The sequence below is a fragment of the Eriocheir sinensis genome, chromosome 29 (assembly GCF_024679095.1).
Source record: "Eriocheir sinensis breed Jianghai 21 chromosome 29, ASM2467909v1, whole genome shotgun sequence".
NCBI classification, from domain to species: Eukaryota; Metazoa; Arthropoda; class Malacostraca; order Decapoda; family Varunidae; genus Eriocheir; species Eriocheir sinensis.
In genome coordinates this window covers 34172-52477 of record NC_066537.1, presented here as the reverse complement: position 1 = coordinate 52477, position 18306 = coordinate 34172, and the positions used below count along the sequence as shown (strand labels likewise).

Genomic DNA, 18306 nt, shown 5'->3' with positions numbered 1-18306 from the left:
CTGTGTGGCGGTCTCGTCTGGCCCAGTGCGAGTACCCGGGGATCTTATCACAGGTGGTGGCGCATGTGTCGTCCAGGAAGGTCTCCACTGTCACCACTATGTCGATGTGGTGCCTGAGGACGAAGGCGTGTGTCAGCTCCCCGATGTTGGTCCTAAAGCCTCGTACGTTGGCGGACAGAATCTTGAGGCCGCTGGTGTCCGTATCGCCTTATCTCTCTCTCTCTCTCTCTCTCTCTCTCTCTCTCTCTCTCTCTCTCTCTCTCTCTCTCTGACCTCCGTAGGGAGAGGTAGTGGTCGCTCCGCGCCGCGCTAGCCGCGGGACATGTGCTCCAAATCCCTCAAACCTCACTACTCAGGGATAACACACTAGAGCAACGCGACTACATACGTGTCTCTGTTTAATAAGGACGCATACTGCAATACCATCATCTCTAATACCATCATCAGCAAGCAACATGGATTCGTCTACCTCTGCACTCGAGACAACACGTGTGGAAAACAAGAATGAACCTTCCATGGCAAATCCTACCACAGAATACCTTCACAACTTCACCAAAGTGCAACTGCAGAAACACTGCCGCAATATAGGACTAACAAATGTGTGGGCCAACAAAGATCAGCTCGTGGAAATGATAATGGCAAACCACAGCGACGGAGCTCCTTCACCGTGCAGCACATCGACAACCAACAAACGCTGTAGTGTTAACAATCATTCTTGTGAACGCGGAAGTCCAGCATCTCTCAACAGCGAAAGTGAAAGTGAACGTGCTGTGTACCCCCGTAGTGAATCCATCTGTGCAGCATCTCAGAGCAGTGATCGTGACAAAAGTCCTGCATCTCTCAACAGCGAAGGTGAAAGTGAACGTGCTGGGTACCCCCGTAGCGAACCCCGTCTCAGCATCTCAGAGCAGTGATCGTGACAAAAGTCCTGCATCTCTCAACAGCGAAGGTGAAAGTGAACGTGCTGGGTACCCCCGTAGCGAACCCGTCTGTGCAGCATCTCAGGGCAGTGATCGTGACAAAAGTCCTGCATCTCTCAACAGCGAAGGTGAAAGTGAACGTGCTGGGTACCCCCGTAGCGAACCCGTCTGTGCAGCATCTCAGGGCAGTGATCGTGACAAAGTCCTGCATCTCTCAACAGCGAAGGTGAAAGTGAACGTGCTGGGTACCCCCGTAGCGAACCCGTCTGTGCAGCATCTCAGGGCAGTGATCATGACAAAAGTCCTGCATCTCTCAACAGCGAAAGTGAAAGTGTAGCATCTCAGGGCAGTGACCATGACAATGTTCTCTCACACGGCAGTAACTCAAACTCAAGTAATGACCCTCAAGAACCTACAGTGAATCACAAGAAACTGGAGTGTGAAATACATAAACTGTACGGAATGCTGCAAAGTATGAACAACGAAATCGAACACTCATACGAGGAAATAAAGAAAATGAACACCTGTTTCCATCATTTGGATGAACGCCTAACTAAACTTGAAAGGATCATAAGTAGAGGAGATCATAGTGACGGTAATACTGATGTCAGAAATACGGTGAGCCTAACTAGCCTAAGCCACCGTATCAGTGATCTGGAGGAAAAAGCGAGTGAAAACACACAGGCAAGTGGTAATACAAGTGATGTGCACCAGACAACACAGCCTAATCGTGACTCTCCAGTGAAAAAACATCTAATTCTTGGTGACGTCAATCTCAGCAACATCCAGGTATCCGATTTATCAGACAGCTGGAGTGTGAGAACATTAGGGGAGGCAAACTATGATCTCATGAGCTGCTGGGTGAAAGAAAAACTCTCCTGGTCTCCCGCCACTTGCATAATCTACGCTGGGCTTTTTGACATTCTGGAAAGATCCGAGTACACAGTAGCCCTGGATAACCTCGGAGCCTTGATCAGTGAACTAAAAACGAAAAACGAAAACATGGACATCTATGTCAGTCAGCTGGTGCCAAGCCTGCAGAGTGATACATTGCAGGCCAAAATAAATGACTTCAATGAACACCTACAAAAATGGGGTAATGAAAATGAAATACCCATCATAAACCCTGACCCGCTATTCAGGCTGGGGGATGGTAACATTGATGAGGATTGCTACTACGCTTATGGCCAGCACCAAGGATCCATGCTTATCAGACTAGGGGCCACAAGACTACTTCGTGCCATGGCTGTCCAGTGTACGCCTCTCCAGGGAAACATTAACAAGGAAAATCTCAGAAAACATCTCCAGTCACACTACCTCCACAAACATCCTAACAAGCAAACACAGAGGACACCTGGCCACCCCCCCACCCCCACCTCACCAGCACGCCAGGTGGACAGCGACGGATGGAGAAGGGCGGGGCGGCGCACCTACTCTAATCCTTCTCGCCACCCCCATCCTCACCCTGCTGGGAACCACGGAAGGCGGAACAATGACCTTAATCCTCCGCGCCACCCCCACCCCTATCCTCATGGGGGCCACGGAAGGCGGGACAGTAACCTGACAACACCTGGTCCCACACCTGACGATAGGAGGGGCACTAACCCTCACTACCCGACCTCCCACCTCCGATATGACAACTCTCAACAGCATCTCTCCCATGGATGGACTAGAAGCCACCCCCACCCCCACACCCAGAGCTCCACACCGTCACCACCACCGCAACCATGGCCACGCAGAAGAGGAGCGTGCTACAACTGTGGGGAAACAAACCACACGCAAAACACATGCAGGTTTGACCATAAAATACGGTGCACAACATGTTACCAATTAGGCCACAAAAATAGAGTCCCACAAGGCTCTATCCTTGGCCCTATTCTTTTTACTATTTTTGTTAATGATATCTCAGATCACATCAGCGACTGTATACTGGTTCAGTACGCAGATGACACACAGTTTATCCACAGTGACAACATTAATAACATAGACCAGCTAATAACCAGAGCTAAAGTAACACTGTCGAATACCAAGACTTACTTCCTAAAAAGTGGCCTTATGTTGAATTCTAACAAAACCCAATTTATATTTATCGGCACACGGCAACTGTTATCGAGCTTACCAGATGATATGACCATCAACTTTGACGGAAGTGATATACCAATAAGCAAACATGTTAAAATATTGGGTGTTTACTTTGACAAGTACATGACGTTCGACACACATACATCAACTCAACAAACAGTAATAGGGGTTATAATGTTCATAAACAGAATTAAGGACATATTTGATAAGGACACCAGAGTGATTGTTATCAAGACACTAGTGTTAAGTCTAATCAATTACGGACTAAAAATATGGGGCAACACCAATGAGACCCTCATGCAGCGAGTGCAAAAACTGCAAAACTTCGCTGCCAAAGTTGCTGCTGGGGGCTACAAAAGACGCGACCGTGCTACTCCTGTGTTACAAGAACTAAAGTGGATAGAGATGAAAGAAAAAGTGAAATTCGATCAGTGCATAATGGTGTATAAAGTGACCCATAAATATTATCCTGAGTGGCTACTAAACTTACCATATGTAACACAAATTAACGAACTTGTAACGAGACAAAACGGAGACCTATTTATCCCAAGAGTGAGAACAGACAATGGTGCGCGGTCACTATTAGTAAGTGGACCAAGAGCATGGAACAAGCTCCCCCCTAATATAAAAGAACTCCCGTCACTCACGAGCTTCAAGAAAGCCCTAACTATTCACGCTCTTCAAGGAGGCTTTTGCTAAAGAACGCGTGAAGGACATAATATACACTTATCTCGTACATATGTATTATATCTAGCAAGTTCCTATATATGATATCCCATGTAAATATTTAGTAATTAAAAAAAAAGATTAGTTAAAGAAAGTCTTATATATGATATCTGTACTACATGTAAAGTATTTAGTAATTAAGAGAAAAGCCATTGTACATTGTACTTTAATGGAATAAAGCATTCTGATTCTGATTCTGATTCTCTCTCTCTCTCTCTCTCTCTCTCTCTCTCTCTCTCTCTCTCCTTTCTTTTGTTCACATCATTGTATCTTTCTAAATTCTTTCTCTTTCTTTCTCTCCTTACACTATTTTCTCTTTTTTCAAATTTCTTTCATAAGTGTACACCCATGTGTGTGTGTGTGTGTGTGTGTGTGTGTGTGTGTGTGTGTGTGTGTGTGTGTGTGTGTGTGTGTGTGTGTGTGTGTGTGTGTGTGTGTGTGTGTGTGTTTGCCTGGTTATTGTGATCTGCGCAGTACAGTTTTCTCTTTATTAGACATTCCCTCCTATAAAGAAACGGTCTCTGCCGGATGGTTTCGCAAGAACAGGTTTTCGATGCTGAATCCACGGTCGGGAGTCTATCCGGTTTTCCATCCTAGAATTGATAAACTCGGTTTCATCAGCATCAATACACTTAAAAAATATATTAACTTTATCTTCGTCTTGGCATTTTGTGAAGAGCCAAACAGTCTTCCTGCTAGGGCCTGGGGCGGGGGCCGAGGGGGAAGCCTTGGGCCCCCTCACGGCAGAGACGGAGTTACTGAGGGGCCCCGAGGAGGTCCCCGTCCCCTGCAGGCGGTCAGAAGAGGCCGCCAGCACCAAATGCCCTCAATATATGCGTTACAATAACCTTGATGACGATCCTAAGGAGAACAACGTATAGTTGAGTGATGACGAATCGCGGACACACTTTGAGGAAGAAACACAATTACCCTCAAAAAAGAAGGCGGAGACGTTGGAAAGGGAAGTCATTAACGAAACAGATGAAGTTAGTAAGGAAACAAGACATTACAGTTGTTGAAAGACAACTGAAGGTGCCGTAAACCTTCCACTGCATCTTTTACGGAGACTGTGAAAACAAAAGTTGTTGTACGTAGAAAGAGGTGAAGAAAGGGGGAACAAAACTGTTAACCCAGCCTCTTGGGGGGCAAGCCAGCCCAACTAAGAGCCGGTCCCAAGCCCGGAGGAATGGGGAGGGTTGCTGACCCTGGCTTGACTGTCCGGGTGGGATGCTGACCTTGGCTTAACTGCCCGGGTGGGATAATGATCGCTGACCTTGGCTTGATTGCCCGGGTGGGATGTTGACCTTGGCTTGATTGCCCGGGTGGGATGTTGACCTTGGCTTGATTGCCCGGGTGGGATGCGGACCTTAGCTTGATTGCCGGGGTGGGATGTGGCCCTTGGCTTGATTGCTCTGGTGGGATGCGGACCTTAGCTTGATTGCAAGGGTGGGATGTGGCCCTTGGCTTGATTGCTCTGGTGGGATGCGGACCTTAGCTTGATTGCCGGGGTGGGATGTGGCCCTTGGCTTGATAGCTCTGGTGGGATGCGGACCTTAGCTTGATTGCCGGGGTGGGATGTGGCCCTTGGCTTGATTGCTCTGGTGGGATGCGGACCTTAGCTTGATTGCCGGGGTGGGATGTGGCCCTTGGCTTGATTGCTCTGGTGGGATGCGAACCTTAGCTTGATTGCCGGGGTGGGATGTGGCCCTTGGCTTGATTGCTCTGGTGGGATGCGGACCTTAGCTTGATTGCCGGGGTGGGATGTGGCCCTTGGCTTGATAGCTCTGGTGGGATGCGGACCTTAGCTTGATTGCCCGGGTGGGATGTGGCCCTTGGCTTGATTGCTCTGGTGGGATGTGGCCCTTGGCTTGATTGCTCTGGTGGGATGCGGACCTTAGCTTGATTGCGGGGGTGGGATGTGGCCCTTGGCTTGATTGCTCTGGTGGGATGCGGACCTTAGCTTGATTGCCGGGGTGGGATGTGGCCCTTGGCTTGATTGCTCTGGTGGGATGCGGACCTTAGCTTGAATGCCGGGGTGGGATGTGGCCCTTGGCTTGATTGCTCTGGTGGGATGCGGATCTTAGCTTGATTGCCGGGGTGGGATGTGGCCCTTTGCTTGATTGCTCTGGTGGGATGCGGACCTTAGCTTGATTGCCGGGGTGGGATGTGGCCCTTGGCTTGATAGCTCTGGTGGGATGCAGACCTTAGCTTGATTGCCGGGGTGGGATGTGGCCCTTGGCTTGATTGCTCTGGTGGGATGGGGACCTTAACTTGATTGCCGGGGTGGGATGTGGCCCTTGGCTTGATAGCTCAGGTGGGATGCGGACTTTGGCTTGATTGCTAGGGTGGGATAATGATTGCTGACCTTGGCTTAATCGCCCGGGTGGGATGAGGACCTTGGCTTGATTGCCCAGGTGGGATAATGATTGCTGATCTTGGCTTAATTGCCCGGGTGGGATGCGGACCTTGGCTTGATTGCCCGGGTAGGATAATGATTGATGACCTTGGCTTAATCGCACGGGTGGGATGCGGACCTTGGCTTGATCGCCCGGGTGGGATGCGGACCTTGGCTTAATCGCTCGGGTGGGATGCGGACCTTGGCTTAATCGCTCGGGTGGGATAATGACTGCTGACCTTGGCTTAATCGCCCGGGTGGGATGCAGACCTTGGCTTAATCGCCCGGGTGGGGTGCGGACCTTGGCTTAATCGCTCGGGTGGGATAATGACTGCTGACCTTGGCTTAATCGCCCGGGTGGGATGCAGACCTTGGCTTAATCGCCCGGGTGGGATGCGGACCTTGGCTTAATCGCCCGGGTGGGATGCGGACCTTGGCTTAATCGCTCGGGTGGGATAATGACTGCTGACCATGGCTTAATCGCCCGGGTGGGATGCAGACCTTGGCTTAATCGCCCGGGTGGGATGCGGACCTTGGCTTGATCGCCCGGGTGAGATAATGACTGCGTACCTTGGCTTAATCGCCCGGGTGGGATGCAGACCTTGGCTTAATCGCCCGGGTGGGATGCGGATCTTGGCTTAATCGCCCAGGTGGGATAATGATTGCTGACCTTGGCTTAATCGCCCGGGTGGGATGCAGACCTTGGCTTGATCGCCTGGGTGGGATGCGGACCTTGGCTTAATAGCCCGGGTGGGATAATGATTGCTGACCTTGGCTTAATCGCCCGGGTGGGATAATGATTGCTGACCTTGGCTTAATCGCCCGGGTGGGATAATGCTTGCTGACCTTGGGTTGATCGCCCGGGTGGGATGCGGACCTTGGCTTAATCGCCCGGGTGGGATAATGGTTGCTGACCTTGGCTTAATCGCCCGGGTGGGATGCAGACCTTGGCTTAACCGCCCGGGTAGGATGCGGACCTTGGCTTAATCGCCCGGGTGGGATAATGATTGCTGACCTTGGCTTAATCGCCCGGGTGGGATAATGATTGCGGACCTTGGCATAATCGCCCGGGTGGGATGCAGACCTTGGCTTAATCGCCCGGGTGGGATGCAGACCTTGGCTTAATCGCCCGGGTGGGATAATGATTGCGGACCTTGGCTTAATCGCCCGGGTGGGATGCAGACCTTGGCTTAATCGCCCGGGTGGGATGCAGACCTTGGCTTAATCGCCCGGGTGGGATAATGACTGCTGACCTTAGCTTAATCGCCCGGGTGGGATGCGGACCTTGGCTTAATCGGCCGGGTGGGATGCGGACCTTGGCTTAATCGCCCGGGTGGGATAATGATTGCTGACCTTGGCTTAATCGCTCGGGTGGAATGCGGACCTTGGCTTAATCGCCCGGGTGGGATGCGGACCTTGGCTTAATTACCCGGGTGGGATAATGATTGCTGACCTTGGCTTAATCTCCCGGGTGGGATGCGGACCTTGGCTTAATTGCCAGGGTGGGATAATGATTGCGGACCTTGGCTTAATTGCCCGGGTGGGATGCGGACTTCGGCTTAATTGCCCGGGTGGGATGCGGACCTTGGCTTAATCGCCCGGGTGGGATGCGGACCTTGGCTTAATCGCCCGAGTGGGATAATGATTTTTGACCTTGGCTTAATCGCCCGGGTGGGATAATGATTGCGGACCTTGGCTTAATCGCCCGGGTGGGATGCAGACCTTGGCTTGATTGCCCGGGTGGGATAATGATTGCGGACCTTGGCTTAATCGCTTGGGTGGGATGCAGACCTTGGCTTGATTGCCCGGGTGGGATGCAGACCTTGGCTTGATTGCCCGGGTGGGATAATGATATATACATACACTTATAAACATACACTCTGTTCTCATGTACACTTGTATATACTCCAACCATTCACTTTAAACACACACACTCCACATTATACTCATCCTTCAGCTCTTCTCATATGCACTAACATGCCCACTAGCAAAACAACTCACTCAAACTTTACCCACTTATTCTGATACCACTCTTGGATTAGTTAATGAAAAAATCTTTGCAACGCCTTCCTTCATGACTGCATTTGGATAATCTTAGGAACAGCGGCTCCTACCGGGTCCGCATTAAGGGCACGGTGTGGTGGTAATTACAACATTACTAGCACGTACGACGGGGTTTTGACAAGCGGACAGGCGTGTTTATGTCTCCTCTCTTCTTCCTCTCCCTCCTCTACATAAACATTTTCTTCCTGCAAAATTCAACCTCTTCCCTTTTTTTTCCCTCCGTCTATTCCTCTTTCTTTTTTCCTCATCTCCTTTTCTGATTCATTTTTTCTTGCATCACTATCACCATCAAGACCACTACCAACATATCCATCCTCTTCCTCCTCCTCCTCCTCCTACACCTCCACCTCCTCCTCCTCCTCCTCCTCCTCCTCCTCCTCCTTCTCCAAGATGCCGAGAACTTGGACTGTCTAATGTATGGGGGAGAAAGGATCAGCTCATCAACATGATCCTTCAGATTTCCCAACCTGACACAGCTCCAGGTACTGACGCCACACCTGCTCTCATCAGTGATATGGCACCTCAAGCTGAAGCCACTCAACGCCCTTATTGCGAAGATGCTCATTCGCTTGACTCTAAGGATGGGCAGTCACGCCAGCCTGCTGCCACCGTGCCGCCATACCAGGACAACCCCATGAATCTACTCCACAGCGAGACCGACCAATCACACCACTCTAATCACTCTGAATTGCACCTTTCTAATACTGACCTGCCTCTCTGCTCCGACATTCAGAAAATTGCCCTTGATATTGAGAGCATTAAAAACCGTATAAATACCAAAGACTTGGAAATCGAGCTACTTAATGAAGAAGTCAGGACTGCTTACGAAACAATTAGGTCACTGCAGACACGAGTCACCCATCTGGAACAAGAGCTTCAGTCTAACAAGAGCAGGGAAGAGCCCGTGACAAGGAGCTCCACCCCACTTTTTATTTACTTAAATTAAAAAAAAAAAAAATTTACGTCGTGGCCTATTGCGCCGGTAGGCTTGTTCCCGGTGAATCCTGATGGTCGGCCCAAGGCTTCTTCCCGGTGGGGCCTGATGGTCGGCCCAGCCTGTTCTGGCGCAGGCGAGTGTTTATAGTGGCGCCATCTTGCATTGGCTCATACTGCCCTCCCGGAGCTCATCTTTAATCCTAGAATTTAGTGTCCGGGTTGATAGATGGTCTTCTGGACAGCATGTGGGTAGTTTTAAGTCACTCGGCGGCGGCTGAAAAATCCCAGCAGAAAAATGACCCTATGAAACAAAGCGTTTGTCAGGTTGTACCACATGTAAAGCTAGTCCAATTCAGTGCCCAAATTGAAACATATAATGAACACTTGCTGAAATGGGGTGAATCAAATGGCGTTAAGATCATCAAAACCCCTTCTTTCTTCATACTTAGCACTGGTGATTTAGATGAACTCTGCTTTGAATCCGATGAAAATAACTCAACATTTAGTAGACTTGGTGCAGTCAGACTACTTGACTCAATTGATTCACAATGTCCTGACTTTAATTTTTGTAAGAACTGGAATAAAGTTAAAACGGCCCCTTTAACTGTAAATAATGTTAATAAGATTACACAAACTTAGTCCCCACAACTACCCCTTCACCGTTCCCACCCTGTGCTACAACCTCTATCCCACAGATCGACCCCCAGTGCTACCCCCCACCCCCCACCAGGCCCCTATGTACGCAATGCTGTCCCTCACCGCTTCCGTGGCAGACGGGAGCACAGTGGACGGGAGCACCTAACTGCTGCATCGCGGCCCGACACAGACCCCTTGCCAATTCCTGCCGCTCGCTGGAGTCATCACGTGTATGGGAGGGCCACGGCCAGCCACAACACTCCTCCATGGCGCCACGGCGATGAGCAGTCTCAGCCTGTCTCGAGCTGTGCACCTCACCACGCAGCTCCGAGCTCGCCAACTCCTGTCACTCGCTGGAGTCATCACGTGCAGGGGAGGGCCACGGCCAGCCACAACACCGCCCCCCCATGGTGCCACGGTGATGTACAGTCTCAGCCTGTCTCGAGCTGTGCACCTCACCATGCAGCTCCGATATTTGGCTGTTATAACTGTGGGGAACACAACCATAGACTGGCTACCTGTCGATTCGACCACAGACTGAGGTGCGGTAATTACCGTCGCCTTGGTCACAAAGAAAGGTTATGCCAGCTTCCTGTCGAATAGGAGTCCGGCCATGAAGACAGAGCCACTTACACGAAAAAAAAGGACAAATTGGAAAATGAACAAATCAATGCACAAAGTCTTTTATGTAATCTTGACGAAATACGTCTTTTAGTGAACGAACGTCAACCTGACATTTTATGTGTGAGTGAAACCTGGTTGACCAATGATGTTTTAGACCAGCACATTGCCATGTCTGATTTTAGTGTATATAGACGTGACAAAAGCAGAGGTGGAGGAGTGTGTATATATGTTAGGAATATTTGTACTGTCACTGTGATTGATGTAAACATTGACCGAGTCGAGGGGATTGAGGACTTATGGCTTACCGTGCAATGCCGAAAACTACCTTCTATAACAATTGGCTGCATGTACCGTCACCCGCACGCTAACTCTTTCACATTTTGACTACATTTTAGATGTTTTTATTATATACACCTCAGAAATAAGCCTTTTTATGTGTTGGGTGACTTTAATTGTAATTTTTTTTATCTAAAAACAACAAAATGGAACAAGTAATTAATAATACAAAATTAAGTCAGTTAGTAAATTAGCCAATAAGAACTACATCCCTGTCGGCAACATTATTGGATCTTATTGTGACAAATAATCCTGCCTTAGTGTTGGACCATGATGGTATTGTTTGCCCCATTGCTGACCATGACTTGCTAACTCTCACTCTTGACATTGCCAAACCTAAAAGGCTAACTATAACAAAAACATTCCGAGAAATGAAGAACTACTCACCATAATTATTCTGTAATGTATTAACATCAGAAAGTAAGACATTAGATAACATCTACATTACTGGTAATGTCAGCACTCAAGTTAAGGTTCTTAATGGTGTCTTTTTGAAATGTCTTGATTTTTGCGCGCCCTTAGTGACAAAGGAATTGAAAAGACCCTTTGCTAAATGGCTTAATGAAGAGTTAAGAACTTTGAAACAACAATAAAACAATGCCTTGAAAGCCTGGAAAAAAGACACAAGCAACGTTAACCTAGTAAATACTTATAAAAACTTAAAGTGCCAAGTCAGAAGATCTATTCACTAATTCAAATCCGAATACTACAACAAAAAATTTGACAACAAAGGTAATAGTAAAATCATTTGGAAAACCATTAAGGAACTTATCCCTAATAATAAAAGCAGTAATCTGCCTGTCACATGTAACCATAAAGAAACTGCCATGCAGACTGCTAAGCTCTTCAATGATTTTTTTGCTAACGTTGGTAGAATCACTTTTGAAAAGACACAATTATGTGACTCCTCAAGTCTCCCAACTGCAGATCCAGTTGACATCACTGATCCTAACTGTCTGTTCAGACCTGAGCCTATTGACTGGCAAACTTTAGTCCTTACCATTGCACATATGAACAATAGTGATGCATGTGGGTCTGATGGGATACCACTGAGATTCCTTAATGATTCCCTTCCTGTTATTTTCTCCTATTTAACCACCATCATGAACACGTCAATAGTCACAGGAATTTTTCCCACAGCATGGAAATTCTCAATCGTGGTACCCATCCTCAAGACTGGTGATGTAAACGACCCCAGTAATTATCGTCCCATATCTCTCCTCCCAGTCCTCTCCAAACTACTAGAAAAAATAGTTTCATCACAGTTGATTCAGCATCTGGAATCAAATCACCTACTTATTAATGCTCAGCATGGCTTCAGACCAAAGTTATCAACTACTTCAGCTCTATTAACACTAACTAAGAATCTATATTCCAACATGGATAATAAAAATGTCTCTCTGGTCACTCTCTGCGATTTATCAAAGGCCTTTGACAGCGTTATTCATGTTATTCTGCTTAAAAAAATACCTTAATGCAATGTGGATCCATTCTGGTTCGAGAGTTACCTTAGTGACAGAACACAATCAGTGTGATTAAATGACACTGTGTCTGATAAGACAGGTATTTCATATGGGGTGCCTCAAGGGTCTGTTCTTGGCCCTATTCTCTTTAATATTTATGTGAATGATCTTGCTTCATTCCTCCTCAACTGTGACGTCTTTCAATACGCAGACGACACCCAAATTATTCTTTCAAGTAATATTGATAATTTAAAGGACCTTATACAAAAAGCTGAAGACTAAATTAGCTAAAGCATACTTTAATGCAAATGGTCTAATGCTCAATGCCCCCCAAATCAATGTATCTTTATTGGATCCAGAAGGCTTTTATCACTGATTCCTCGCAATATCCACCTGATGGTGGACGGCAGTGTTATTACCCCCCAGTACATCAGTGAAGAACTTAGGCATATATTTTGATAACCATCTATCGTTCGATGCACATATCACAGAATTAATTAAAAAAGCACATGGAATCATTATGTTTATTAATTGAATAAAAGATAGTTTTAATAAATCAACAAGTATAATTGTGGTACAATCATTAGTTATGAGTATCATTAACTATGGAATAAGCATCTGGGGAGCAACCAACATCACCCAAATAGAACGTGTACAAAAAATACAAAATTTTGCAGCCAAAGTGGCTCTCGGAGGCGCTGCAAAAAGTGACCATGTTACTCCCTTCCTTAGGGAACTGAAATGGCTGAAAATAAATGTTTTTACTTAATAGGCAATTTTCCCAGTAGCTTATCTAACTCTTATTCAATTTTTAGTTTTTGGTCCCATATTTGATTTTATTTATTTTACATCTGACTGTGATAGGCCTCGCCCTGTTAAATCTTTTTCTTGTTTTTATTTTGACTCAGCACTGTTGCTTTATGGTCTAATACTTATTAGCTCTCAGTGCCTAGATTTAGTTTTTAACACGTCTGGCTAAACTTCACTGGCCTTATTGTATGGGACTTTTGTTATAACTCTAATTGATTATAAGATATATGTCAAGAATAACCATTGAAATAATGGAAATTAGTTCTATTCTATTCTATTCTATTCCTCCTTCTCCTCCTCCTCCTCCTCCTCCTCCTCCCGCCCCGCTGATGAGAGCTCTGCCTCACGATTTTCTCTAAGTCCATTGTTATTGTTTCACGAGCGCCTCTATGGACAGACTGAGCCTGATAGGTGCCTTGCAGTGCACCATACAAACTAGTTCCTAAGCCAGTAATATCCAGAACGCGCATGGATCATTACGATTTCGGACATAAATCGGTCTTTACGAGTTCTACGTTATTTTCTTCTGTTTAATAAGGTAAATAATAGCGCAAGTATTTGTATTTTGATTTTAAACGATTACATTCCTGATATATTAGTACGCGGGGTCTATCGCTGCCAGCCGCCACGTAGCAGTCTGACAGTCTTCCTCGCGGCGCCATGATGGAAGGACAGATACAACTAAGGATAAAGACGAGATGACTTCAGAATTTACCCAAACGATGATTTTGAGATAGCTTTTAAATATTCGAACGATGACTATATGAAGAATTTACCTAGTGTGAAAAATGTTTGGTATAGAGGAGGAAGGGAGAGTAGAATAGGCAGGTAAAGGTAAAGAAGCGCGTGGCCTCAGTGCTCCTCCTCCTCCTCCTTATCATCGTCATCATCATCTAACTTAGCAACTACCCTCTATCTGTGTTCCTCTTCTCTTCCTCTCACTGTACTTTAACATCGTCTTTTTTAATCTTCTATTCTCTCTCTCTCTCTCTCTCTCTCTCTCTCTCTCTCTCTCTCTCTCTCTCTCTCTCTCTCTCTCTCTCTCTCTCTCTCTCTCTCTCTCTCTCTCTCTCTCTCTCTCTCTCTCTCTCTCTCTCTCTCTCTCTCTCTCTCTCTCTCCTTTCTTTTGTTCACATCATTGTATCTTTCTTAATTCTTTCTCCCTCGTTATCTTCTTACACTATTTTCTCTTATTTCAAATTTCTTTCATAAGTGTACACGCATGTGTGTGTGTGTGTGTGTGTGTGTGTGTGTGTGTGTGTGTGTGTGTGTGTGTGTGTGTGTGTGTGTGTGTTTGCCTGGTTATTGTGATCTGCGCAGTACAGTTTCTCTTTATTAGACATTCCCTCCTATAAAGAAACGGTCTCTGCCGGATGGTGTCGCAAGAACAGGTTTTCGATGCTGAATCCACGGTCGGGAGTCTATCCGGTTTTCCATCCTAGAATTGATAAACTCGGTTTCATCAGCATCAATACACTTAAAAAATATATTAACTTTATCTTCGTCCTGGCATTTTGTGAAGAGCCAAACAGTCTTCCTGCTAGGGCCGGGGCCGGGGGCCGAGGGGGAAGCCTTGGGCCCCCTCTCGGCAGAGACGGAGTTACTGAGGGACCCCGAGGAGGTCCTCGGCCCCTGCAGGCGGTCAGAAGAGGTCGCCAACACCAAATGCCCTCAATATATGCGTTACCCTAACCTTGATGACGATCCTAAGGAGAACAACGTATAGTTGAGTGATGACGAATCGCGGACACACTTTGAGGAAGAAACACAATTACCCTCAAAAAAGAAGGCGGAGACGTTGGAAAGGGAAGTCATTAACGAAACAGATGAAGTTAGTAAAGAAACAAGAAATTACAGTTGTTGAAAGACAACTGAAGGTGCCGTGAACCTTCCACTGCATCTTTTACGGAGACTGTGAAAACAAAAGTTGTTGTACGTAGAAAGAGGTGAAGAAAGGGGGAACAAAACTGTTAACCCAGCCTCTTGGGGGGCAAGCCAGCCCAACTAAGAGCCGGTCCCAAGCCCGGAGGAATGGGGAGGGTTGCTGACCCTGGCTTGACTGTCCGGGTGGGATGCTGACCTTGGCTTAACTGCCCGGGTGGGATAATGATCGCAGACCTTGGCTTGATTGCCCGGGTGGGATGTTGACCTTGGCTTGATTGCCCGGGTGGGATACGGACCCTAGCTTGATTGCCTGGGTGGGATGTGGCCCTTGGCTTGGTTGCTCTGGTGGGATGCGGACCTTAGCTTGATTGCAAGGGTGGGATGTGGCCCTTGGCTTGATTGCTCTGGTGGGATGCGGACCTTAGCTTGATTGCCGGGGTGGGATGTGGCCCTTGGCTTGATTGCTCTGGTTGGATGCGGACCTTAGCTTGATTGCCGGGGTGGGATGTGGCCCTTTGCTTGATTGCTCTGGTGGGATGCGGACCTTAGCTTGATTGCCGGGGTGGGATGTGGCCCTTGGCTTGATTGCTCTGGTGGGATGCGGACCTTGGCTTGATTGCCGGGGTGGGATGCGGACCTTAGCTTGATTGCCGGGGTGGGATGTGGCCCTTGGCTTGATTGCTCTGGTGGGATGGGGACCTTAGCTTGATTGCCGGGGTGGGATGTGGTCCTAGGCTTGATAGCTCGGGCGGGATGCGGACCTTGGCTTGATTGCCAGGGTGGGATAATGATTGCTGACCTTGGCTTAATCGCCCGGGTGGGATGCGGACCTTGGCTTGATTGCCCGGGTGGGATAATGATTGATGACCTTGGCTTAATCGCCCGGGTGGGATGCGGACCTTGGCTTGATCGCCTGGGTGGGATAATGATTGCTGACCATGGCTTAATCGCCCGGGTGGGATGCGGACCTTAGCTTGATCGCCCGTGTGGGATGCGGACCTTGGCTTGATTGCCCGGGTGAGATAATGATTGCTGACCATGGCTTAATCGCCCGGGTGGGATGCGGACCTTGGCTTGATTGCCCGGGTGGGATAATGATTGATGACCATGGCTTAATCGCCCGGGTGGGATGCGGACTTTGGCTTGATCGCCCGGGTGGGATAATAATTGCGGACCTTGGCTTAATCGCCCGGGTGGGATGAGGACCTTGGCTTAATCGCCTGGGTGGGATGCGGACCTTGGCTTGATCGCCCGGGTGGGATAATGATTGCGGACCTTGGCTTAATCGCCCGGGTGGGATGCAGACCTTGGCTTAATCGCCCGGGTGGGGCGCGGACCTTGGTTTAATCGCCCGGGTGGGATAATGACTGCGGACCTTGGCTTAATCGCCCGGGTGGGATGCAGACCTTGGCTTAATCGCCTGGGTGGGATGCGGACCTTGGCTTGATCGCCCGGGTGGGATAATGATTGCGGACCTTGGCTTAATCGCCCGGGTAGGATGCTGACTTTGGCTTAATCGCCCGGGTGGGATGCGGACCTTGGCTTAATCGCCCGGGTGGGATGCAGACCTTGGCTTAATCGCCCGGGTGGGATAATGACTGCTGACCTTGGCTTAATCGCCCGGGTGGGATGCAGACCTTGGCTTAATCGCCCGGGTGGGATAATGACTGCGGACCTTGGCTTAATCGCCCGGGTGGGATGCAGACCTTGGCTTAATCGCCCGGGTGGGATGCGGACCTTGGCTTGATCGCCCGGGTGGGATAATGATTGCTGACCTAGGCTTAGTCGCCCGGGTAGGATGCTGACCTTGGCTTATTCGCCCGGGTGGGATGCGGACCTTGGCTTAACCGCCCGGGTGGGATGCAGACCTTGGCTTAATCGCCCGGGTGGGATAATGACTGCTGACCTTGGCTTAATTGCCCGGGTGGGATAATGATTGTTGACCTTGGCTTAATCGTCCAGGTGCGATGCGGACCTTGGCTTAATCGCCTGGGTGGGATGCAGACCTTGGCTTGATTGCCCGGGTGGGATGCAGACCTTGGCTTGATTGCCCGGGTGGGATAATGATATATACATACACTTATAAACATACACTCTGTTCTCATGTACACTTGTATATACTCCAACCATTCACTTTAAACACACACACTCCACATTATACTCATCCTTCAGCTCTTCTCATATGCACTAACATGCCCACTAGCAAAACAACTCACTCAAACTTTACCCACTTATTCTGATACCACTCTTGGATTAGTTAATGAAAAAATCTTTGCAACGCCTTCCTTCATGACTGCATTTGGATAATCTTAGGAACAGCGGCTCCTACCGGGTCCGCATTAAGGGCACGGTGTGGTGGTAATTACAACATTACTAGCACGTACGACGGGGTTTTGACAAGCGGACAGGCGTGTTTATGTCTCCTCTCTTCTTCCTCTCCCTCCTCTACATAGACATTTTATTCCTGCAAAATTCCACCTCTTCCCTTTTTTTTCCCTCCGTCTATTCCTCTCTCTTTTTTCCTCATCTCCTTTTCTGCTTCATTTTTTCTTGCATCACTACCAACATCAAGACCACTACCAACATATCCATCCTCTTCCTCCTCCTCCTCCTCCTCCTCCTCCTCCTCCTCCACCTCCACCTCCTCCTCCTCCTCCTCCTCCTCCAAGACGGCGGTGTGTTTACCTGTGCCTGGACAGCTCCTCTGATTTCCTGGCTCTGTGGCTTAACAATACACCTTCAGCGCTGCATGATCCGGCCAGAAGGCGCATAAGCACAGTAAGAGCATACGGGCACATTTAGAAAAGTTAAGGATTTGGACTTTATTTTTTTTGCCCGTGAAATCTTGGTGCTCAAAGTAAACCCCCCCCTTGAGTACTCTGCTGGGGTTGGCGCATGCGCTCTGAGTTAAAGTGACGTCATCGTTACCATGACAACGGTGGTTCGTTCTAATCAACGTTCAACCACTTGTAACCCAATCCCATATACACCACCGTCTTTTGCCCAAGCTCATTAAAGCTGATCCCTAGTATATCTATAGACAATTAAGGTGCTCAAACAGCCACCCTGTAAACACCTGACAACATGGTTGATATAGACTCAGTAACACAACCTTCTCAGACTACCACTGACAGGCACCCAGAGTCCAGAGAAACTTTAGAAAAATATAGGAAGTCAGACCTACAAAAAAGATGCCGAGAACTTGGACTGTCTAATGTATGGGGGAGAAAGGATCAGCTCATCAACATGATCCTTCAGAATTCCCAACCTGACACAGCTCCAGGTACTGACGCCACACCTGCTCTCATCAGTGATATGGCACCTCAAGCTGAAGCCACTCAACGCCCTTATTGCGAAGATGCTCATTCGCTTGACTCTAAGGATGGGCAGTCACGCCAGCCTGCTGCCACCGTGCCGCCATACCAGGACA

At 48.2% G+C, this 18306-nt stretch overlaps 1 long non-coding RNA gene across 6 annotated transcripts; it reads right to left on the bottom strand.

Annotated features, from left to right (window-relative positions):
• Positions 1-4379: 4379 nt before the first annotated feature.
• LOC127004757 (uncharacterized) lies at positions 4380-15414 on the bottom strand. 6 transcript variants are annotated; one of them, XR_007757953.1, is made up of 6 exons: positions 15235-15414; positions 5684-5745; positions 5405-5528; positions 5281-5342; positions 5064-5218; positions 4380-5032 (listed from the first exon to the last, which is right to left on the bottom strand). It is a non-coding gene; the product is annotated as an uncharacterized LOC127004757 (long non-coding RNA). The 6 variants fall into 6 exon arrangements; XR_007757956.1 differs by having other exon boundaries at positions 15297-15388; XR_007757954.1 differs by lacking the exon at positions 5281-5342.
• Between the last annotated feature and the right edge of the window lie 2892 nt (positions 15415-18306).